Source organism: Typopeltis vanoorti, chromosome 2 (assembly GCF_054136105.1).
Source record: "Typopeltis vanoorti isolate ZY-2024b chromosome 2, IOZ_Tvanoo_1.0, whole genome shotgun sequence".
NCBI lineage: Eukaryota > Metazoa > Arthropoda > Arachnida > Uropygi > Thelyphonidae > Typopeltis > Typopeltis vanoorti.
The window spans coordinates 151,282,166-151,307,729 of NC_143550.1; positions in this window are offsets into that span (position 1 = coordinate 151,282,166).

The window sequence follows — 25,564 nt, forward strand, 5'->3', positions numbered from 1 at the left end:
AATTTCAAACTCTCTCTCTCTCTCTGGCAATTCCATAATTATGCGGCTTTCTTCAATCTTTGCGATAATTCTTCCCCAATTGAAATCATTTCTAAATGATGTCTTTGAGACATTACAAGACATCCAAGATCGCTAATTTCTTCCTTCACGAAAAGAGCTTCCTTCAAACATAATTCGCTTAGTTCAGCCTTTTGCCTTTTATCCTGTTGTGTGCTACCCTTGCGCGCGATTCGAAAATGTGAATGTGTACCCTTTTTACTCGAAATCGTCAGTTATACAAATTCCCACAAGCTGATTCGTCTGAATTTGCGGTAGTCATCATCGTCCTTAGGTTTGGGACACCAGTGTATAACTTTATTGCAGGTGTTAACAATGGTTAAAATGAATGTTGTGAGTGATCACATAGGTCATAACCTGGCCTATTATATTATTCCGAGTTTACAGATTTCAAACTTCGTTAAGTTAAAGGGCGGTCAATAGAAAAGAAAGCACGGTAATGATAAGTATTAAACGTAATTCTCAAAGCTAACGATTAGTCGCAAAGAGAGCAGGATTAAAGTGCTCACTAGTTTAAAAATAGAATATCTCTCTTTTTATTATTAATTTAATTCTATATTTTCATGAATTTTTGAATTTGTCTTTCTTTCTGTGGTGATAATGAAGTTCAGTTTTCTCAACTCCCCTAAGTCAATGTTTTTATCACTTAAACAATGGAAAATGAAGATCTGGTTTCCCCTCTACTCAGTGCTGATATGAAATTTCTCAGAATGTTTTCCCAATTACAGTAACCTCCCTCCCCAAAACAACTAAATAATATGGCCAAATATTTCTTCTGAGTAGTCTAATGGTTGTGCGTTTTTTTTTTTCTCTTATTATGATACAGTGAAGAAACCCTCTATTTTTGTAAATATTTCCTATTCAAATTATTATTAAGGCCGAATTCAAGTTATGATCAGGTAGAATAAAATACCAATAATTTCGAAGTATTCGTTATGCCTGTTTGCCAGATCTCGATATTTAGTGATTTTATCCCGCTTTTTTGTTGTTCGTGTTGGTACCGGTGGTTACAGTACGTCAATAATCCAACATATCCATGTTCAACAATTGTGATGTCAAGTCTATTGTCTGACATCTCAATTTGTATTCAAAAGTCGCAGAGAATTTTTGCTGTTTCGTTTTCCAATACAGTCTCTATTTTCTGTTGTCACTACTTATCCTAAGTAGGAAAACCATATTTTTTCCATACATGAAAATGAATTATTTTAGTCCACATGATCATGGCGGTATTTGTAATCTGTTTGAGCTATTTTGCTGCAGGCACTGATTAGATGTTCTACACTCTCATCTTTTGAATCGCATAGTCAGCATTTGCTGTTATTATTAATGCTCAATTTTTTTTTGATTGCATTAGTTTGTAATGACTGTATTTAAGCGGCTAGAATAAATCCTGTTTCTTTATTATTATATGCGTGCAGGCATGCGTGCGTTTCTGTGTGTGTATGTGCGTGTGTGAATTGATTTCTCATCCTACGGCTGTGATGAATATCAGTCCTATCAATGAACATCAGCCTACTTCCAACACAGCAATCAACCAATAAACAATAACTAACCGGTGTCATCCTTATCTGAGGATGCAAACTGAGACATTATATCTCAACCAAGATCAACACAAGATTATTATTATTATTATTATTATTATTATTATTATTAATCCCGATATCGTCGTTATAACTCTTCTTTGCACCTAACTCATAGATATTTATCTCCATGGAACCAAGAAGACCAAATCTGTGCACAGTAGCCCAGAGTACTCTTATATCAAGGCATTGTAAAGAGGCAAAATGATGTTCTTAACTTGACATGTCAATATTCATTTTACATCGCAGTTATTCTATGAGTTATATACGCAATTTTTGCTGAGACCTTTGCAGTTTAATCATACCTCCAAGAAAACTAGCTTCATCAATTTCTCCAACCATAATCCCCCCCCCCAAATATAATATGCCGTTAAAAGTCACATTCCGCCAAAGTGTATTGCTTTACACTTACTAAAACTGAATTGACCGCCATTATTATTTGTCCACACTTCCAGCCTATTCAAATGATTCTGTAAATACTGCATAATCTATGATTGCCATACTGTTTTTGTATCATCAAAAAACGATTGAGGATCTCCTGAAAGAGTGTTCTCAATATCACTAGTGTACGTACTGAATAACACTGGACGAAAGACTGATCCCTGGGGTAACCTAATGGCCACCTTAAATCTGGCACATTCGTATCTCACATGTACCACTTCCTGATGATTGTTTCGTCAGTAAACTGGTTATCCAAGTCATTAGCTTGTATTCCAATCCCATATTGTCTAGTTTATACAACAGCCTTCATGATGTATCCTATAAAATGGCTTAGCAGATTACTACAGTGTTATAGTTTATTCATTCGCACTATGCAACTAAGGCATAATTTTATTATAAAATATCAGTAAACTTCTCAGACTCGAACTCCATTTAATAAACCCATTTTCTTCTTTGCAAAGTATAGCATGTCCATCAACTCTGTAAATCCATTTGATTATTCCATTAAAGTGTAACATAAATCAGCACATAAGCCCAAATCCTCGTTTATTCCAGCAATACCTATAAATCGGTAATTGAAATACATCACTTTTTCAACAGCCTCGTACAATAGGACTATCATATATATTTTTTCCACTTCTGTGAGATAGTTATAGACTGAGACTCATATTATTATTACACAAATTGAACAAATATGTGAAGCGATTAACCAGCTCGGCTAAATATTCCTTAGCATAAGTGCTAATAACTGTTCCTATTTCTAAATCCTACGCACAGCACTTCAACATCTCTCATACAGCGTTTTCATATAACACAGTAAACTGCCAACTTGAAGCTTTTAGTGACTCGCTTCAGAAAGTTAAATTTCTGTTTTTTTTTTATTTCTTTTTATATTGCGCGCTCTGCAATAGTCAGGTATAATCAAATTAGCGTGTCCTTCTCGCTAAGTCCACTGTGATAATCAGTGCATAAGGAATTAAGATAACTGTGTTTAAAGCTTCATGATTTGTAACATAATAGTGGCAAAAATACACTTATATTTCGACATTAAGGGTATTATGACGAGAAGTACCTGTTTAAAAGCTTTTAGCTGTTAACAAAGTATTGGTTGTAATTTATGTTTGCTTTTAAATATGAGAGCAAAAATGCATATTTCCATTTTGTATTTTCGATTATAAATATGCATATTAATTAACCATTAAACACGATTAGCATTCTCAAGTTTCTGTGTGGGGAGCTATCAAATCATCTTTTTTCCGAACACTTTTGTTATCGTAATTGACTCATAAGGGAGTTATTTATCGTTTATGAAATAAGAATTGAAGTTATATAGTTATATAGTAAATATTACCAATGAAAATATTTTTTGTGATTAACAAAATTGTGAATCTCATAGTATTTTAATGATACACTGACTGGGTTTATATATATATATATATATATGAAAAAATTAGTTTGAATGACTAGAATACCGAGAATGAAAAGAATAAAGTTTAATGCTGAGATTCTACTAGTTTCGTTGAACAAAATTCAACTTCGTCAGGTATCAAAGACAAAGAATTATGAAACATAACGGATACATAATAAAATTACATCAACAGAACTAATATAAAAGACAGAAGTATAGTTTAAAACAGGAATGCGTGCTGGAATTCCAATTAAAATTGATTGACTGCATGCGAGAGTTGTCACAAGAGCGCCAAAATTTATTACATATATATATATATATATTATACACCATCATATTATACACCCAAAGCTAACGAAAGTTCTGGTAGATTGCCAAGATTCAATGAATCACGAGATTGTGAACAAGCAATCGCATGCAAACATGTCTGATGTTACTTTCAGCTTGAGGAATTGACAATTCACTGAAGGGAAGACATGCTCATCAACGTAAATATTCACATGAAATACTTCGGCTTAATCAAAAAGTACGTGGTTGTCGAACTCCTTGTTTTTGAAGGCCCACTCGTCTCTTCATGTGTGTGACATAGTTTGTGCACTAGGAAACGGAGTTGATTGAACGAAGAAACTTGTCCGTAACCAGAATGTTTTGTAAGTGGCTACAACATTGCTCGGTGGGGGGGGATAACAATTTCTGTCTTTTATGTTTTCAGAGACCAGGCGATGCTCACTCGAGTGGTATTTCCAACTGTCACATGTGGGCCAATCAAAAACCTCATGCAGTTATTCAGTCAACATATCAACAGCATTTCTCTATGAACGTGGACAGGTATATTCCTGGATAGATTTGTAGGACCATATGACTTGCAACTCGGGCTTACGGAACCTTCATTCCACGACTTGTTGCAAAACTTGATTTAAAAAAACAAACATTGCATAATGAGCTCAGCGACGTTCTTTTGGCATAAAGGAGAAACATGTTATTCATAATTGCATGGCGGGGCTTCACTACGCGTCATTCGTGAGAGTATCTTAATCGAAGATTTCCTGAAAGACTGATTAGTTCGTATCGACCAATTACATATCCTAGTTGGTCAACTAACAATCCTGTTGATTTTTATTTTGGTGTCATTTAAAGTCAGAGCATTTCCTACGCTACTAGTAGGGAATGGGGAATGTTGACGAACTGCAATTAACGTGGTGAAAATATGTGCACTGCCCTCAGACAGTAGCCCGGAAGTTTCGTGCACGAGTTCATTTAGTGATGAAACGTATCAACGGCTGTATGGCTGGCAAAAAAAAGTAATTTTCAAACACTTGCTGTGAGACACGTCCATTCTACAAGTGTTTCTTTTATCATTTGTTATGTGACCTATCCACAAAAGGTGGTAAACCTATAGTACATTAGTACCTTACGTGAGGTTAGGATTTTGTTTCCTATTATTATTTATTTATTTATTGCATTTATTAACAAAATCATTTATACCTGGTCAGGAGACCAAAAGTTCCATGTTTGGTCTGTAGAGATTTTCCACGGAAAGGTTTTCATGCCACTTTAGGTCTCGAATAAGAGGGGCAGCCACCTAGCGATGAAATTCTTCCACCACATAAAATTACCAAGAGCGTTTTTTTTATTCCTTGACATTTTGTGATGCAAGCTGACTTCAGTCTTTTCCTTCATAATTACAGTAGTTATTCAAGATTCCGGAATAGCATTATTTAACTTTTTTTCTATTTTTTATTTAGTGTTTTATATTTTCATTTGATTTTCATTAAACAACAAGAATTAAAAACGAAAGACTTAATGCCTTTTTATTTCCCAAAGGGAGAATTTTCTATTTTCCCTTGCTTTTGCATATTGAAAAATATACACTCACTCGTAAACAAATCTCTGCCTATATTTGTGCACAACTCGGTATTTTTGAAAGATGGCAAAACACATTTTATAAATCCGTAGTGCCTGGATTTTTCTCATTAGTAAACGGCTCAATATGGAATTAGTGATAAATGCAGCACGAAAATGAATTATCACTCATTTTCGTGCTCTATTTTATTAAGAATCTGTTTAATTTGTTTTGTAAATTAAACGAAATTAATTGATTTACTGGATTAAAATTTATAAACCATGAAACTTCTGAGAAATGCAGAAATCAAAATGATTTTAATTTTCTCCTTAGAACAAACTTCAAAAGGGAAATTTTAGATCTTTGAGAGATTCCTTTTTGCCATTTCGTGCACTTTTTATTTTCAGAAATAACAGATTTATCAGAAAACATTTTTCGGTTTCGTAAGCAGTAATTCTGTGCCAATTTATATCTTAACGCGTTCTTTTTACGTCAACTAGACAGCTGAGCACAACGTATTTCGTGGTTGTACAATGCACCTATAGAATTATCTCGTGGTGCCAGTAGAATTCTCTCTGTCGTTTTTTTTTCCAAATTCATTTCCCACAGTTCAAATGTATTTGTGTTTGATGTTGTAACTCTCATAATACTCCCGGACCTTTTTCAGTCATGTTTTAACTGATCGTTTATCGTAACCAAGCAGATATTTCTTTAATCCATTAAACTCCAGTTTTTATTCCTGAAACTCAAAAAAACCCGAAGGCAGAAGCGGTTAGGATTTAATAACAGCGAGTGGCAGTGGTGTGCAGTTCAGTACGCGGCTTAGTCTTGAAATCGTGGTGACCAAAAGTGGGTTACGACTAAAGGAGAATTGCATGTTCTCTTCTGAGACTAAAAATGAGGTTGAAGATTTATTTTTATTTTATACATTTCCATCCAAGAAAGACTATAAACCTATAGCGCATTAATCCTATGAAGGAAATGAGGATCAATCCAGAAAAACGCTTATCTGAAGATCGAATATAACACTTTTCTTCAGGCTCCAGTATGCAGGACATGACCAAACACCGGATTTTGAAATTCATATACAACCTAAAGACTTTCATAAACAACCATGCCACATATCCCATTCGAATCCATAAGCTGCAATTCGGAGTATGTATGCGCTGTCTGTACGGCCAACAAGACAGAGAATTTGTCTGTAGGTGGTCGATTGCTGTGTATTTATTTTGTTCTGGAGTGTGCGCTGTTTACGCGTAAACGGTACGCAAGTTGTGAGCGCTATTTGCCCTTGAGTGATTACTATTGTGAAAAGTTGGTTTGTTTTGACATATTGTTTGACTTGTAAATAACTATTAATTGGATATGATGTTGATAGCACCAATCGTTTCTTGATTTTAATGTGCAAAATGACTCTTGCAAAACTTTTTATTGTGTGAAATAATTTCAAATCGTCAGCAGTCAGAATTGCAAGTTTGGTTAAGAGCTATTGATGGTCTCACGTAAGTTAAATACGTTATTTCGAGTAAAAAAAAGTATGTTATCCGTTCATGGAGTTCACTTTTTCTTATTATTATTTGGTAGAAACTATTAAAACATCGAATTATGCATTCTGTTCTGTACGCAAGTTGTGAGCGCTATTTGCCCTTGAGTGATTACTATTGTGAAAAGTTGGTTTGTTTTGACATATTGTTTGACTTGTAAATAACTATTAATTGGATATGATGTTGATAGCACCAATCGTTTCTTGATTTTAATGTGCAAAATGACTCTTGCAAAACTTTTTATTGTGTGAAATAATTTCAAATCGTCAGCAGTCAGAATTGCAAGTTTGGTTAAGAGCTATTGATGGTCTCACGTAAGTTAAATACGTTATTTCGAGTAAAAAAAAGTATGTTATCCGTTCATGGAGTTCACTTTTTCTTATTATTATTTGGTAGAAACTATTAAAACATCGAATTATGCATTCTGTTCTGTACGCAAGTTGTGAGCGCTATTTGCCCTTGAGTGATTACTATTGTGAAAAGTTGGTTTGTTTTGACATATTGTTTGACTTGTAAATAACTATTAATTGGATATGATGTTGATAGCACCAATCGTTTCTTGATTTTAATGTGCAAAATGACTCTTGCAAAACTTTTTATTGTGTGAAATAATTTCAAATCGTCAGCAGTCAGAATTGCAAGTTTGGTTAAGAGCTATTGATGGTCTCACGTAAGTTAAATACGTTATTTCGAGTAAAAAAAAGTATGTTATCCGTTCATGGAGTTCACTTTTTCTTATTATTATTTGGTAGAAACTATTAAAACATCGAATTATGCATTCTGTTCTAACTAATGTTATTGATTTTCAGGTTCCTGTTTGAGCCTTTCAAATTTAAACCATCTCCGGTACACACCACTGACAAGCATCTTGGGAAGCGATTGCAGACTTCATTTTTACAAGAATCTTCAAACATTTCCGGAAACAGCAGACGAATGGGATCAAATTAATTACTTGTAAAGTATATTTCAGAAAGATAGAAGATACCGGAAACATGGAAATGGATCTACAAGTGAGGAAAAGAAACATCACCAGAAAGAGAAAAGTCACCGAAACGATCCTAACCACCTCATTAAAATTTATATTAAAATTAATTTTTATTCAAATAATTTTATATGTTCTTTTTATTTAAAAATGAATGTGATGATATAACTGTAAAACTGCGATCATCATTTGAATGAAATGTTGATGTGATACATTATAATAATAATATACGAATCCTATTATACATTGGTAGGCCAAATGTGTCATATGATTGTCGCACTCTCAGCGTACATCAGCAATTCATAACTTTGTTTTGAATCTACGTTTTCACGAGTTGGTTGAAATACAACCAAAGCAACTAAGGGTATAAGCCACGTGTATTGCTGCTAAAGGTGCGTGTGTGTTCTCATGCCAATTTGCTTATTATGAGAAGCAAACTGGACAAACGCTTGCGCTTGCTTTTACCTAAGAAGCTGAAGTGATTCTTGAATCGACGATCAATACATTCTTTGCGGGATTTGATGAACGCCAGTCGGAAACGCATTTGTTTCCTTGAGTCCCACCTGTTTTCATAATTGTGTATTACGTTTTTAATCTATCTTTAAAAAATAAAACGATTCCGTCACAGTTTCCTGATAATGATGTGGTTTGGTATCTATACATATATATATATATATATTTTTTTTGGGGGGGGGGGTGTATTAAAAATATGTGCCCACACTCTTGACGAGTGTTTGATAATCATCACGTTCTTATCATAGGAAAGACAGTTTATCCCTAGACTACCGTAGAACTATATGATTACGTGAATCTAAACAATATTGTTTGATTATTCAGCAGCTGTGGAATATTCAAAGTGTAGAATTCAGTGGTTGTTATGGATCACAGTGTTCATAGTATAATACACAGCAATCCGTTGGAGAATAAAGATAAGCAATTGTCCATTGATTAAAGCATGTTTTAACTTGTAAAAAGGATTTAAAAAAAACGAAACCAATGTAGTCTCGTATTGGATAAGTTCGAAACCTTTAAATACTGAAATATTGTGATTTTTAAAATTTCATGTTTCATTATCATGATCCTCCCAAAATGATGTTTCAGGTTCAGGTTCTGCACGCGAGAGATTCCCAGATGAGACGAACGATGCGAGTAAGAAGCCAAGCAAAAGATTTCGCTGTGGAATTTGTCCCAAAAGATACTCAACGAAGGATTATCTCAGACAACATCTGAGGCTGCACGTGAAGAAAAGTCTTTTCTGTTGTAAGCTTTGTAATAAAGATTTCACGACCGCCTACAACCTTAAAACGCATATGAAAACACACAAGGATGTGAGGGAAACATTTCGCTGTGGCGAATGCCCAAAAGAATTTTTGCACAAGCAGAGTCTTGTTTATCACCAAACAAAGTGTCATTGTTAGTGATTCACACATATTGATATTAATTTGAAATTGTTGTTTCGAATTTATTACTTCTTGATGCCATGTTTAGTTAACGGATTTCTTCTTATTATTATGAAATTATTTGAATTTTTATTTTAATATCCAGTGTTGTTTTATTTCATAAAGACACCTGAAAAGTTTCGAAAATGGAAACTTTTTTTTTCGAAAAATGAAATTGTTCAAGAGAAACAATAATATGAAGTCTTAAATAAAAATAAATATCATTAAAGTTTGATCATTTTCGTATTTCATCTCCACTACTTTTATATATCTGTAATTCCTTTTTAAAAATTATTACGATACCATTCTAGGTGTTTTACCATCATCTTCCTTAAGTCCACATCTACCTCTGTTTCTTTGGGACGTCTCCTACCTTTATTTTGTATTTAATAAATTTTAAACTTTAAATTTATGTAGAAAAATGTTTAGAGAATATAAAAGCCAGCTTATTAGATCTTGTCCAAGAACTCTTTGATAAACAGAACGAACAAATAACAAAAAATTAACGAATATGAAGATTTTTTTTAATATAGTCGAAGAAGAAATGCAAACGGTAAAAGACATTAAAATCAGCAATAATTCTAACTGACAGGAAACATTTTGATGAAAGAGACATCGGAACTCCGTCAGGAACTTAATTCCCTAAAACTACAATATGAACTTTTAAATCAACAACAACATAAAGAAGATCTTGTCATAAACGATCTTCCTGAAACTGCATCAACAGAAAATCTCAGAAGTTTTAAAGTTAGGCCATGCAATTGACATCCTCCTACAGCTTAATGACATTCAGACCGTAAATCGGATTTCCAGGAAGAACAAAAAACAAGGCTTGCCATGACCTGCACCAGTCATAGTTCGTCTGAAAAGCAAGTCCACAAGAGACAATCTCATAAAAGTCAGTAGACTGGAAAAGAAAAAAAAACAGTTGCCAAAGACTTAAACGCATCTGAGTATTTAATACCATTCAATTAGAATATTCTTCCAAGCAAGAAAAGCAAAAACAGAAAAAAATTAGAAATTTTTGTGGATGATCAGAGACGGCAAGATATTCTTGAGAAAGTCACCAACTTCAAAGTCGATACAAATGAAAAGCCCGGAAGACATAGATAGGCTGCCAGTGTTAAACAAAAGACTCCTAATTAGTTAAAAACGAAGACCTCAACACAACAAAATTAAATGTGAACCATCAGACAGATAGAATAATACCAGAATACATCAGCAATTGTACTTTTGACTCGCTCGATGATTGCTTCGACGATGTTCGTCTATGATTGTTTTGTGTTGCCTTTTATATGTGGAACGATGCATGGAAACAACACGCAATTGTTTCCATGCATCGAGCGAAAATTACAGGCTTATCGGAGGAATTATACCAGTGATATAGATATATCGGTCCTAACAGAAGTATCCGCAACTGATGATGAAGCGGAGGGAATATTGATATTTGTCGAACATAAATTAATATTAAAAGAAACTGTCTATCAATTTGAGCATGGTGAAACCCTTTGCGTGGAACTCACTAATACCACCAATAGACAGCATCCCATAACACTAAATGCTACTTACAGGCGAGCAAAGTTAAACGTGATGAAATTCTTGGACGAACTCAATTGCTGGCTATCACGCCAAGAAATATGCTCAACCGAATACCTAATGATAATCGGCGACATATACATAAATATTGCAAACGAAAAACAGAACAACACTGTAGAATACCTTGACACGCTATCCATGTATAACCTAATAGCAACAATAACATCATGTACTAGAGAAGAAATATTCAGAAATACTATCACTTCTTCCTGCCTAGAACATATAAATATCCGAGCACCACCAAACAGTTACCCTTCATCATTCATAAAGTGCAAGGCAGGAGACCATTACTTTGCAGCACTAAACGTGCACACTAAGACAATATCCATGCAAAGTTCCACATATAAAAGGCAACACAAAACAATCATAGACGAAGAAATAGTCGACCAGGAAATAAGAGAAACCGACTGGGAACATATGGCATCACCAGATAATTTATACAGCACCATTAAACTCACACTGTAGGAAATATATAAGAAAGCTGAAAAGAAAGTCGGAATTCGTTCAACAACAACCCAAAATCCTTGGATAAAACAAAACTTAATCCTAGAAATACGCAGAAAGGACTCTCTATTGAAACAATTAAAGCGATATTCAAATCAGCTTTAAAAACCGAATATATGATAACAAAGCATTGCCTTACAATCCAAACCAGAAATGCAAAAAGAAACTGCTTCAGAGAAAAATTAACCTCTGCACAAAACAACATGATATAAACCTGGCATCTGATCAAGAAGATGCTAGATTGTGCTCCCCACACCACCACCTATGAAACCATAAAACATAGCTTTATGAAAGAAGCAAAACCTATCCAACAACTAGCAAATTACTTTAACCGATATTTGTAAACTCCATCCAAGAACTGCACACAAAGAAATATTCCCGCATCACAAAACGTGATCCTCCACTTGGACCACAATCAAAACAGACATTATTGTTCCCAACCATAAAAGAAGCAGAACTTAGTAGTAAGGTGGTCATTTCTGACAAGATCAAGATAAGATAAGGAATCGTAACGTCATTGGTTGATAAGACGTCATTGTGTGTGTGTGACATCATGTGTTTGGAATGTTTGGAATTTCCGTGGGGCATATGTGTCAATGGGTTCAATTCTTGAACCCATTGACACATATGATTAGAGATAAGGATTCGTGTCGTGATTGGAGGGGCACTTTGAACAAGATGAAGATAAGATTAGGAATCGTGTCGTGGGTGTGCGTTGTTATCAGATGTAGATAAGTGACGTCATTTATTAGTTGTAAATAAGTGACGTCATTTATTAGTTGTAAATAAGTGACGTCATTTGTTAACTGTAAATAAGTGACGTTATTGTTTTGAATGGAAAAGGGAGATATTATTATTATTATTATTATTCCTGATACCTCCAAGGAGTCCGAAGACTCATCGCGGGAGGACATCTTCAACTGTCTCTACACCTTACCTCTACTACGAATCAACGCCATCTACCGCCCACCTCCAACACCACCACAACTAGTAATTTTTGTCTGTAAATTGCGTGTGTTCTGAAGGCATCACCAGATGCCTTCTAATATATCACCAGATATATTAGTGGATAAGGATTCGTGTCGTGATTGGTGGGACACTTTTAACCAGATCAAAATCAAGATAAGATAAGGAATCGTGACGTGAATGTTTGTTATTATCAGATGTAGATAACTGACTTCATTTGTTAGTTGTAAATAAGTGACGTTATTGTTTTGAATGGAAAAGGTTGGAGTATTTCTTTCCTGTTAAAAGACCATGGGGATTCTTAGAATATAGTAGTGTAGTGGCGGAAGCATCGAGGCTTTTCTGAATAATTTAATTATATACTGGTGTCACTCAAACACACACTTTTGTTTTTTTTTCCACAGCTGATACGTATTTTATTCTATATTCATGTTCTAAAGACTATGGGAATTCTTAGAGTATAGGGTGACACACATCCGTCATTTTAGTCATGTTTTGTCTTTGGTTGTCTATCGATCGCTGTACTAATTTTCCAATACATTTCGTGGTATTTCTTTCCTGTTAAAGGGTGGGAATTCGTAGAGTAGAGTTCTTAGAATTTTTAGATATGGCGGCAGCGTTCAGGGAAAAAAACTATCCAGTATTAGAATTGCGTTTACCCAAACATACGACCAGCGGTTATTGTAATTACAAATCACTTGTTATGTTTAAGTATTTAAAAAAAATATATTAACTTACATTTCTTTCCAAAATGGGACAATGTGGAACTATCTAGGTTTTCTGAATATTTCAAATTGCTGATTTTAACATATATTCACAGTACAAAACACACAAACACAAGATCTGAAATGCAGTTGAATCTTTTTTCATTATAGGTTACTGGTGCTAACATACATTCAGAGCACAAAAACACACAAAAACATAGAAGTTGAAAGATATTTATGTAAATAATCAGAAAATCTAGTTGACTACTGAATTTTGATTACTATCCTATTGTTTCTCTGTATTAATTCCTTCACATGTTTTTTTTCCTTGTGAAATTTCATGCCACAAACTAACCAGAGACTTTTTCTTTTTTTGAAAATCCACTCATTGAATTAAAAGTCTTATTTGTTCATACAAACCCTCAAATATTTCAAGAAACTTTGTCAACTCTTGGAAGCAAAAGGAATTGGGTATTAAATTAATTTCCAGAATTTTAGTGGAGAATATTTCACCTGAAAAGTGACAAAAAAAAATAAAAAGGTATCGTAGCATGCAGATAAAAAGTGAATCAACATGCATATATCAAAAGATACTCGCCAATGGAGGAGAAAAATAAAAAAAACCTTAACGAACTTAATAGCCAGACCAGTTCTTCATACCGTCATACCAATTGATAAAAACAATATGTGCATTAATTTCAAAACTTTGAAAAACCTGATGAATTTCTTGTTTGCTGTGATCATAAATATTTATTTGGGGTAATTTTTTTTCTTTACAATTTTTCTTTATTTCTTTCTTTCTTTCTGAGCTAATTTTCATTTGAAATAAGAATAAATAATCATTTGTTTGTATTGGAAAGAATATCTAATATAATAATTGTGTTCAAATATATATATATAAATATACCTACTGTGAAATAAATGTCGGCCTGAGAGGACAACAGTGAATTGGGACTAACGGAAATGAGTTTTGCATAGTTGACCTATGTAAAAACCATAGTTCAACTTGTTTTGAAATGTCACATGGAGAAAAATCACATGAATTACACATAAACATCAGTGGCAAATCATACATTATGAACATCAGCGCAAATGTTAAATCAGAAGAATAAGAAAAACACAATACTGTCTTTTTCACTTTATTTAATTTCTGTATGTTTGATTCAGTAAATACAATTCGTTAATAATATTACAGTCAAATAAAAGGTAACATAGAAATTAACAAAGTATATATTACAGAGCTAATATTCACTTGAAATAATAAGAAATAACTATTTATAGTTGTGCTGGTAAAAGACGTTTCTAAAAGAAAACGCTACAGCAATTCAAAACCTTGTTTGTCTCATATCCCTTACTTAAAATTACTAATGCTAAAGAAAAAATAAATAAATAAAATAAATTTCAGTTACAGAAAAGATTAGGAGCACAAGGAATCGAAAGTAAAATTAATAATCATATTGGTTTTAAAAAAAAGAATAAAATGTAAGCATTTATTTACTATACCGACAATTTCCCACGGGAACGAAGAGTTCCAACCCCAACACACACGATTTCTCACCTAGATACAATAAATTGGAGACCGGATAAGAGACATATCTTTAAGATAAGACTTAATGAGAAATCTAAAGTGTTGGAAAACAAATTCACATACATTTCATTTATTTATTAATTTTGCTCATTTATTCTGTTAGAATATGTAGTTAAACTGAATTTTAAAAGTAAAATAGAGAAAATGACCAATCAATTTGAAAAAAAAAAATAATAATAATTTCACTTGTCAGAATTCCGTACTCTAACAGCACTCTGAATTGAAACAGGAAATAACCCTCAACAAAATGGCACATAGACTTTCCCACCAAGCTTGAGAAAACATAGCATGAGCAATTGTGGGAAGGAATTAATACAGAGAACCAATCGGATAGTAATCTAAATTAAGTAGTCAAGTAGAATTATTTTAAGTTAATATAAGTTAATATTTTTTTTTAAAATACTTAAACATAACAAGTGATTTGTAATTACAATAACCGCTGGTCGTATGTTTGGGTAAACGCAATTCTAATACTGGATAGTTTTTTTTTCCTGAACGCTGCCGCCATATCTAAAAATTCTAAGAACTCTACTCTACGAATTCCCACCCTTTAACAGGAAAGAAATACCCCGAAATGTATTGGAAAATTAGTACAGCGATCGATAGACAACCAAAGACAAAACATGACTACAATGACGGATGTGTGTCACCCTGTACTCTAAGAATTCCAATAGTCTTTAGAATATGAATATAGAATAAAATATGTATGAGGTATGGAAAAAAACAAAAGTGTGTGTTTGAGGGACACCAGTATATAATTAAATTATTCAGAAAAACTTAAACGCTGCTGCCACTAGACTCTACTCTACTCTAAGAATTCCCATAGTCTTTTAACAGGAAAGAAATACCCCAACCTTTTCCATTCAAAACAATAACGTCACTTATTTACAACTAACAGATTACATCAATTATTTACAACTAACAATTACGTCATTTATTTACAACTAACTATTAGGTCATTTATCTACATCTGATGATAACAAACATTCACGTCACGATTCCTTATCTTATCTTGATCTTGATCTTGTTCAAAGTGCCCCACCAATCAAGACACGAATTCTTATCTCTAATCGTCACCCATAATTCCATAAGTGAACAAAACACAAAAATTTAACCCATTGACACATGCCCCCAGGGAATTTCCAAACATCCCAAACACATGACGTTACGCACGCAATGACGTCATCTTCTTATCAACCAATGATATCACGATTCCTTATCTTATCTTGACCTTTTCAGAAGTCGCAACCCTACTACTGAACTTCTCTTTCTAATACATCAAATCAAACCAAACAAAGGCCCAGGAATTGATGGCATAAGACCTCAGTAAATATCAAACAACATGCAACTAGCTTAGGCCCTATGCTACTAAAATTAATAAATAAAATATTTAAAATGGGAGGAATTTTTATCTGGTCGATTTCAATCGATGGTGAGTTAGCCGATCTCATACGGAGGTAGCAGGGTTTTTTCTCCCGGAAACTCGGGTTTTTCATCCCGCATACAGACAAAAATTACTAGTTGTGGTGGTGTTGGAGGTGGGCGGTAGATGGCGTTGATTGGTAGTAGAGGTAAGGTGTAGAGACAGTTGAAGATGTCCTCCCGCGATGAGTCTTCGAACTCCTTGGAGGTATCAGGAATAATAATAATAATAATAAAAAAAACAGGACAGATATCAAGTATGTTAAAGACTGCCATAATCACACTCATAATACAAACATGGAAAACGAAATTTAATCAGCAATTACAGATCCATAGCAATACTACCAATTATCAATCAAATTGTGTAGCAGATCGTACTAAAGGAATTCACAGCATATACAGAGAACTTTCATATTATCACCAAAACACAATACCATTTCATAAAAATAAGGGAACAACATCTCTTTTTGAAGACTTTTCGGATGTAATTAATACCGCTTTATAAAAAATAAAATTGCCATGGTAGTCTTTATCGATGTAACTAAAACATTTGATATACTCACACATCGATCCTGATTAGAAAAGCTGAGACATGTTGGAATAGATGGACCTCTTCAATGTGAGGTTTACTAACTAACTTTGAAATAGAAAGCATATCACACTTATCGGGTCAAACTGAAGCAGAGAACTACCAGTAACCTGTGGAGTACCACAGGTAGCTGTACTCTTCCCAAATGTATTCAATTTATATGCTCGATATTAGTCAGCTACCTCTCAAAGGCAGGATCTTCCAATACGCATACGATACAGCTATAATACCCATCCATAATAATGCAAGCATAGTCCAAACAAATATGCAGTATGACATAAATTTGCTCATCAAAAAACCATACACATAATCTCCGAGAAGACAAATTCATGATATTCAGAAATCCACTGATTCAACCAGTTGATAATGTATATAAATAACCATTCAACATCCACTCTCTAACATAAAAAAACACACACAGAACAATAAAACCACTACCATTACTCGTGTTGAGACATTACGGCACCTTGGAATTTACTTCGATGCAGATATGAACTGGAAGAGCCATATAAACCATCTGAAAACAAATTGCGAACAATAACTGGCAAACTCTACAAGTTAAAAGACAATAGTTCCCACACGTCTAAAAACACTAATATACAAAGCACAATGCCAAAATACACCAAGATACGCTACATCAACGTATTCTTTCTGTCCACCCTTAAAACTAAATAGATTAATGTTGTTACAGTACAAAATGATAAAACTGATCTTTTGGGAACAAAGAGAGAATATCGACTTTATATACACTGGAATGTCAGAACACGCGCAGCTTTGCTGAAACATTATTTTAATGCCAACTACAGGACAGTCAGAAACACATACCGTATAACAAAACCTCAGAAATACAATAATCACTATGGAAAGGCCACACAAAGCACTACATCCCATACATGGTAAATAAATTTCCTTTTGAATACGGGAACCATACAAACTATAGCCTGAAAAGAGCCTTAAGGACACTACAAACAAGAAACACGCATCTTTCATACTACACAAACTTAGTGAAACAGAATATATTGGTTCAGGCTTTCCAGTTCAGTGACACGTAAAGACTTTCCAAATTATCTTTGTGTGCGTGTGAATTTCTCAACCTACGTCTGTAGTGGAAATCAAACCTATCAAACATCAACCTACATCCCAACACAGCAAACAAACCAATAAATAATAACTAACCGGGTGTGATCCTCAGATAAACATAACAAATGAGCTTCGAGGAAGAAAGCTGAGAAATTATATTTCAACTAAAATCAACAACAAAAAGGAATTATTATTTTATTATTATTATTATTATTATATGGGCACCTCCATGGAGACAGAATGCTCATCGCGAGAGACCTAATTTATCCACCCAATCTATAATACCTCTCCTTGAACCCATTAACAGAAAAAGCTTACAACTGTCTTTGGCAACCCATTCCACTTATTCACTACTTTCCAAGCAAAAAATCTAGTTCTCACACCTCTACTGACGATGTTCTCCAAACTTTAACTGCCTGTCTACCACCACCCCTAAATCTCTAGCTGCATCTATTTCTTGGAGTACAGTGCCATCAATGTGATAAACGGGCCTTTAGTCTATTTATTCCAAAGTGCATAACTTTACATTTCTCGTCATTAAACTGACAGCGATTATCTTTTGCTCATACCGACAGCCTCTTAAAATCTCCTGCAAGCTATCCAGATCTCCTTGATTAACTATTACTCTAACCAATTTCCCATCATCAGCAAATAACTGAATATTTCTGTTTGAGTTATTTCCTATATGTATAAATTAAACAGCACTGAATCATGTGGCATACCACTAGTCACCTGTGTTCGCCTCGATTCTTCCCCTCCCTATACCACATGTTGATAACTGTTTAGCAGCTACCCTCTTATCCCCTTAACCAGTGTCATATCCATCCCCATTTGTTCTTCTAATTTGCTTAAGAGTGTTTCATGTGGTATCAAATGCCTTTTCAAATTCCAGCGAAATGATCGTGTAGCCATTTCCTTTATCCAACTCGGCTGTTACTCTGTTAAAGAAAGTTAGTAAATTAATAAGTGATCATAGTAATCATGTCTCCTTATTTCATCATTCCACTATATTATATACCAATATATTACTCGAAGTCACTATTAATTAAAGACTTATTTAATAAACAATATATATATATATATATATATATATATTATATCCATGAACATTCGTGGAGAAATAATCTCCACTCAAATCATAATGGTCGTTGTATGCACGCCCTCTAATTTTCAGACCGAAAATGTCTCTCCAGAATATTTTCATGAGTTCTTGAATTATTACAATAAAAATTGTTGTAAAAATGAATGGAACGGAGTATTTTCGTAGACTGATGACAGCAAAAAATTACAAAAAATCAGTTGATATAGTTTTAAAGGAATATTCATCAAAGGAAATTTTTTTAAAAATCCATATACAGTAATACATGAGCGCCTTGATTTAAACATAGTCAAAACATCTGACTGAAACAAATTATTATTATTATTATTATTATTATTATACAAACTCCTCCTGTAGTCAATACACATCAAGGGAGGCTATAGTAAGATACATTCTAACAAAGAGAATGTTTACCATAACTCGTCTTAAATTGGTTCAGTGTTTGCGCACTCATTTTGCAATAAATTCCACTCACCAAACACTCTCAAGGCGAAAAATGTCACTCCGCAGTTTCGTACGCACCACACCTTTATATAACTTCCAAGAATGACCTCTTGTCACCATCTCCATCCCTCTTTCAACACTTTGAAAAATATCCTCGGTATCTATTTGATAAGTATCCCCTTAGCAATTTATATGTCTCAATCATATCGTCCCTCTTCCGCCTATTGACTAGCGTCTGTAATTTACATTCTCTCAACCTGTCTTCATAGTCAGTATTACACAATTCCGATATTGCTTTTGTCATTCGCCCCTGAACTTTTTTACAGCTTACTTCTCACCTAGGAACGCAGGTGACCAAATCGAATTAGAAGTAGTCCAGTTGTGGTCTAATCAAACCCTTGTACAGAGGAATTCTTAGTATACTGGCATTTTTTGGTGCTCGTTTTATTATTTTTGCCATATGTCCCTTGAACTTCAATTTTTTATTCACCAATATCCCAAGATCACACACGTCCTCCACCTCCCGTAATACAATGCCTCCAATATGATACGTAGCTTTACTTTTTTGAGATCCTAAATGCAAAACCTTAGATTATTTATTTATTATTATTACGTGACACTGCCAGGAAGTCCAAGGAGTTATCGAGGGAGAGCATCTACTCAACAACTCTCTGTCTCCACACACCAACTACAAACTGCAACTAAACAAACGCCATCTACCGCCCACCACCACCACCACTTTTCCCAGCTTAGCGTCATACACAAACAGCTGAATATCAGCTTGCAAACCACTTGCAATATCATTAACAAACAAGTTGAACAGCAGTGGTCATAGAGCCGAACCCTATGGGACATCATTGGTAACTCTCCTACTTAAAGCTGTGGCACCTCTATACACTACCATCTGATATCGATTAGAAAGTCAGTTTGCTGTCCGATTAACCAACTGATTTTCCAATCCCATTTGCCGTAACTTATACACTATATTATTATGTGTAGCCTGTCAAATGGCTTTGTGAAATCCAGAAGTATTACTGTATATGAATCATCCCTATCCAGAAAGGTGGTCACCTTATAAAATGTAAGGAAATTTGTAAACCAAGGTCTCCCTTTAACAAACCCCTTGTGACCTCTATACAGATTTTTTTCCTTTCCACCTAATCCTGTATTCTATTTCTAAGTAATCTCTCCAAGATCTTAACAACCAGTCCAGAAATGCAAACTGGTCTGTAATTTGAAACATACGTTTTGCTTCCACCTTTATGCAAAGGAATAATCTTGCCCTCTTACCACTCATTAGGGATTGTTGAGGACGCTAGACTCTCGTTCAACAACTGAGTTAACAAATGTCTCTGTTCCTTATCGCATTCATTCATAACACTGGTGAAATTCCATCTGGTCCTATTGCCTTATTCATATCAAGATGACTGAAGCCATCATAGACTTCTACCTCATTATTGATTTCTCAACTTCCTGTTTCCTTAGAATAGTATAGTTATCATCATTATCAAAAACCTTAGCAAAATGATCACTGAACAACTCCACAATAACGTTTTACTTGGACACTTTTGTGCCATCTCTATTCAGCAGAGCTATCTTCGCATAATCATTCTTTCTTTTGGTAGCTGCATAACAGAAAAATTCTCTGGGATTTTTCCTAGCCTGTTTAGCTAGTCTCTTCTCATACTGGAATTTTGCTTTTCTTGTTATACGTGTCACTTTTCTTGCCTGCACTTAATGGATTTCATGCGAACAGTTGTTCACATCTTCGGAGTCCATATTTTCTCCACAACCTTCTCTTCTGCAATTTCTGCTTGATTTCCCTATTCATCCATTTAACACCTACTTTATCAATCCTTTTTGATTTAAGCAATTTGTCTGTTATTGCCATCATCAAATACTTCTTAACTATGATCCCCCAACCAATATTAATTTCTTTACCTTCAGGTCGTTTTCTGAGTTATCCATAATCTCCTGCCCTATAGTTCCACATCTGTCCTTTCACTCTGGATGCCTCTGCATGCTTTCTCACCTCTCAGGTCAGGACTACATAACCACTGTCACTAACTGCTGGCAATGTTGATATAGTGTTAACAATTACGTTATCCTTCGTTATCACTAAATCCCGTACATTTTTGCCCAAGAGTTCCTTCCATCACCAACCTCTATGAGATAGTGATCCCTTAAGAATTCAAGAAAATCTTTTTTCTTTCTCCCAATTTGTATTTCGAAAACTTCCTTTGCAGCAGGAATGCTTAAGGTAGGCGGTTACATTTTAAATCCGTTAAGCCATTTATAAATAGGCATCCTTGCTCATGTCTTTATATCACGCGTTAGTGCTGAGAATTAATATAACGTTTTTTTTTCACTAGCTAATACATGTTTTCTCATCTCGATCATTATTCCCAGGCGTGTAACACATCCCAACTAAATATCTCTTTAGTAACACAAAATCACTCTCATGTTTGGGAGTGATTTTGAAACAGACCTACATGTACACAACTCATTTGCTATCATCAGTAATACATCCCCCTCCTTTTTTAATAATTTGTCTTCTCTAAAAACAAACGTCAATGCCAGTCAAGATATCATTTCCGGTCAACCACGTTTCCGATATTCCTACTATCTGAGGCTGGATTGTAATAACAAATGCTATAAACCCTTCTGACTTATTCCTTATACTTCTCACATTGGTATATAAACAGACGAGGATATTTTTAAGTTTCTTTTGGCTCTTCATTTTTCCGCCTTCCTGTCTTATAGTTAATTAAAACTCTACATTTTTCTTCATGATTTCAGAAAGGAAAACAGAAAATTGAAATTTGTTGCCCAGGATTTGAATGTAAAGGGAAAACTAGCTTTTTTTTACATAAAAATTAAATCAATTACTACGACAAATCGGTTTAATAGATGGCGCTAAAGTAAATAAAATGGCGATGTTAAAATTATGCTTTGCATGCGACTTCTCAATAAGTACAAAACTCTCAGTGGTTTTGGTTTTTATGTTTCCACTGCTTTTTATCCGGAAATTGACATTACATTCGTCACTTCCTTTGCAGCAGGAATGCTTAACGTAGGCGGTTACATTTTAAATCCATTAAGTCATTTATAAATAGGCATCCTTACTCATGTCTTTATATCACGCTTTAGTGCTGAGAATTAATAATGCTACTCGTTTTATAAATGCTCTTTTAGATTTCAATCCAGTTTATCTCTGCAGAAATCAACCACGAACATTACTCTTAATGTGACTGAAGATCTCCCCTCCAAGTTATCTGAAAACAGCAACCAATCCGAAAACAGTTTCTTGCGTAGTTTGCTGCCAGGAACGTTTCTTCCTCCAAGGATAATTTCACACGGACCTGCACCTGTACGAGAGTGAAAGAAATATTTCATGCGACATAGGAACTCTGACAAGAAAAAAAAACAGTTTCCGAAGCGATCTCGCTCCATATTAAACTTTTAAACGCAGGCAGCTTATCTGTTATTTGTTTAAGTTAATATTTAAGTATATTCCCTTCATGTCAAAAATGAAGCGAGCACTGATGTAATGTTTATATGTGTCGAGAAGGGCAGTGGGGCAAAATTAGATTTTATGTTGCTATCACTTTAATATTATTAGTATTTTACTTTTACGGTGTATAGAAATTGTTTTTGTTTGCGTTTTTTCTAACTCCCGTACCATTTATTGTCTATTTATTGTGTGTGTGTGTGTGTGTTTGTATATATATACATATTAAATTTCCGTTATATTTTATAATATTATATCCAATGAAGTTGTGAGTTTCATGTAGATTTTAAATAGACCTTACAGCATTAATTCAACATTCTTGAACTATAAATATGAATTGCTTTTATACCACCCTATAAAATTATCACCCAATTATGATGAGGAGGAGTTGTGGGCTTATATGCTGCTGACATACCCGCGTTTTATTTATAACGGATGGTCTAATTTCCTGCAATAAGCAAGACAGTTTATTTCGTCGTCGACAGAAGCCTTGGGGAAAGTATCGTTGTGATGTTTGCCAACGACTTGACACCCAAAAGAGCCATCTAGTAAGACACTTAAAACTGCATAAGAGTGATAGAGAAGTATTTCCTTGCAAGGTTTGTTACCGAGGTTTCTCCACTGCTGATTACCTCAAGGTCCACATGAAAAGACACGAGAAAGTACGTCAAACATTTCGTTGTAGCGCTTGCTGTACAGAGTTTACAACCAAGTCAAGTCTGACACGCCATCAGACGATATTTCACGGTAAGTTAGGAAATGTTTTCGTTTATTTTGATGTATTAATCATTTCACTGCTTTTGTGCTCTGATTTTATCACGGATTGATCGGATAGTTAATAGACTTGCTTTTCTTTTACTGAAATATTACCCCGTAACTGATTTTCTCTTTGTTCATCAAAACACACAATTTCAAAACACACAATTGTTTTTTTTTCTTTACTCTAGTGGGATTTTTGGTAATAAAATGAAAAAAAGCAATAGTAACCACTATTTAAAAAAAAAAAGAAAATGTAATAGAGTTGACCCCAAAACTTATAGAGGTATAAGTATTCTGAATTCCTGTTATAAAATATATAGCAGAATTTAAATATCAAAGTAATAAAATATTCCGAAGGCTTTATTTTAAAAGTACAAAATGAATTTAGTAAATGCGTGAATAGGCTTATGTGTTCATCGGACATATTGTAATAGGTTTCATGGTATAATAAGAACACAGATGGTAAAGAAAATAACTATTTATTAACTTAAAGCTAATATTTGGCCGGTATTATATCTAGCATCTTCAGAGCACACAACACAAAGTTTGTTACAAATGTAAGACAACCACAATCCGGTGTAACAGTGGGGGCTAGTATAAGTGATTGCAGCGTGCAACACAAGACTAAAGTCCTAATATGGCGTCATCTAGGTGGGAAAAAAAAAAAAAGATGAAAAAAATCAAAGTTTTGAAATAGTAGTCAAATATTAGATTTAAAAAAAAAAAATTTTTCAAATTGAAAAAATATAAATTAAAAAATATTAATTTGGTCTTAGGATGACTGTCTCTCAAATCTTTGGTAGATTTATACATCCATACTTGTTAAAGTTTGGAGTATGTTTTAAGGCTTCTGTTGATTCCAGGAACAACCTCTCTGACTTGTAGAAGCTTCTGTGCATTACTTTTGTTTCTTTCCAATTGATCCTGTGTGCAGGGGTATCCAAAGCATGGTCTGCCAGGCCCGACTTACCATAGCGAAAGTGTCGGATATATCTTTTGTGTTCACTGAGGCGGATGTCCACAGTTATTCCTGTCTGTCCGTAGTAGGCTTGATGGCAAGAACAGGGCACTTCATAGACACCTGGATGTGATAAAGGAGTGCATTTGTCCTTAGGTGAACGGATGAGAGTTGCTAATTTTATATAAGGTTTAAATACTGTGCGTAGTTGGTGTTTGTTAAGCACCCTAGATATCTTTTCAGATGTGCCTTTAATGTATGGGATGGTGATGGTTTTGTTGTAGTCTTTTTTGGTAGATAGAGGGGATTTATGGGTAGCATTTAGTATGTTATCTATTTTGTGGGGATTATAACCATTGGTTAAGAAGGTGTGACGTAGGTGAGAAAGTTCAGCAGTGAGAGCAATGTCATTGGAATAGATTGCTCTAGCTCTATGGGTTAGTGTTTTTAAGGTACCATATTGTCGAGAAGGGTGATGGTGTTATTGTTGGTGTATCTCACTGTATGTGTATGGTTGTCTTACATTTGTAACAAACTTTGTGTTGTGTGCGCTGAAGATGTTGGATATAATACCAGCGAAATATTAGCTTTAAGTTAATAAATAGTTATTTTCTTAACCATCTGTGTTCTTATTATACCGTGAATTTAGTAAACGACGATGATACATAGACCCTGGCTTTTGCTTAAAATTGATAATAGAGAAAAGAAGAAAATACAATTTACAAACACATATTACATTTAATGACTTTGAAAAAGCATTTGATAGAGTTAAAAAAGTATTTTCCTAAACATATTAAAAGAAAGCAATTACCAAATAATATTCTTAAAGTTGTCATAAGTATTTTTACCTCGATAGACCTATTGTTTTCATTCAGGATTTGTCCACGAATTCAGGTCGCAAAGTTTCCAGCTATGGCAATCTTGAGCCGTTCTTCTCCAGTTGTTTCTTTCCTATCACTCTGCTGAGAGGGTCTTCCCAACTAGTTAAAGGTCTACCGGGTTTTCTCTTGGTTGATCTTGGATGCCGATTTTTATCACGGTAGGTCCACA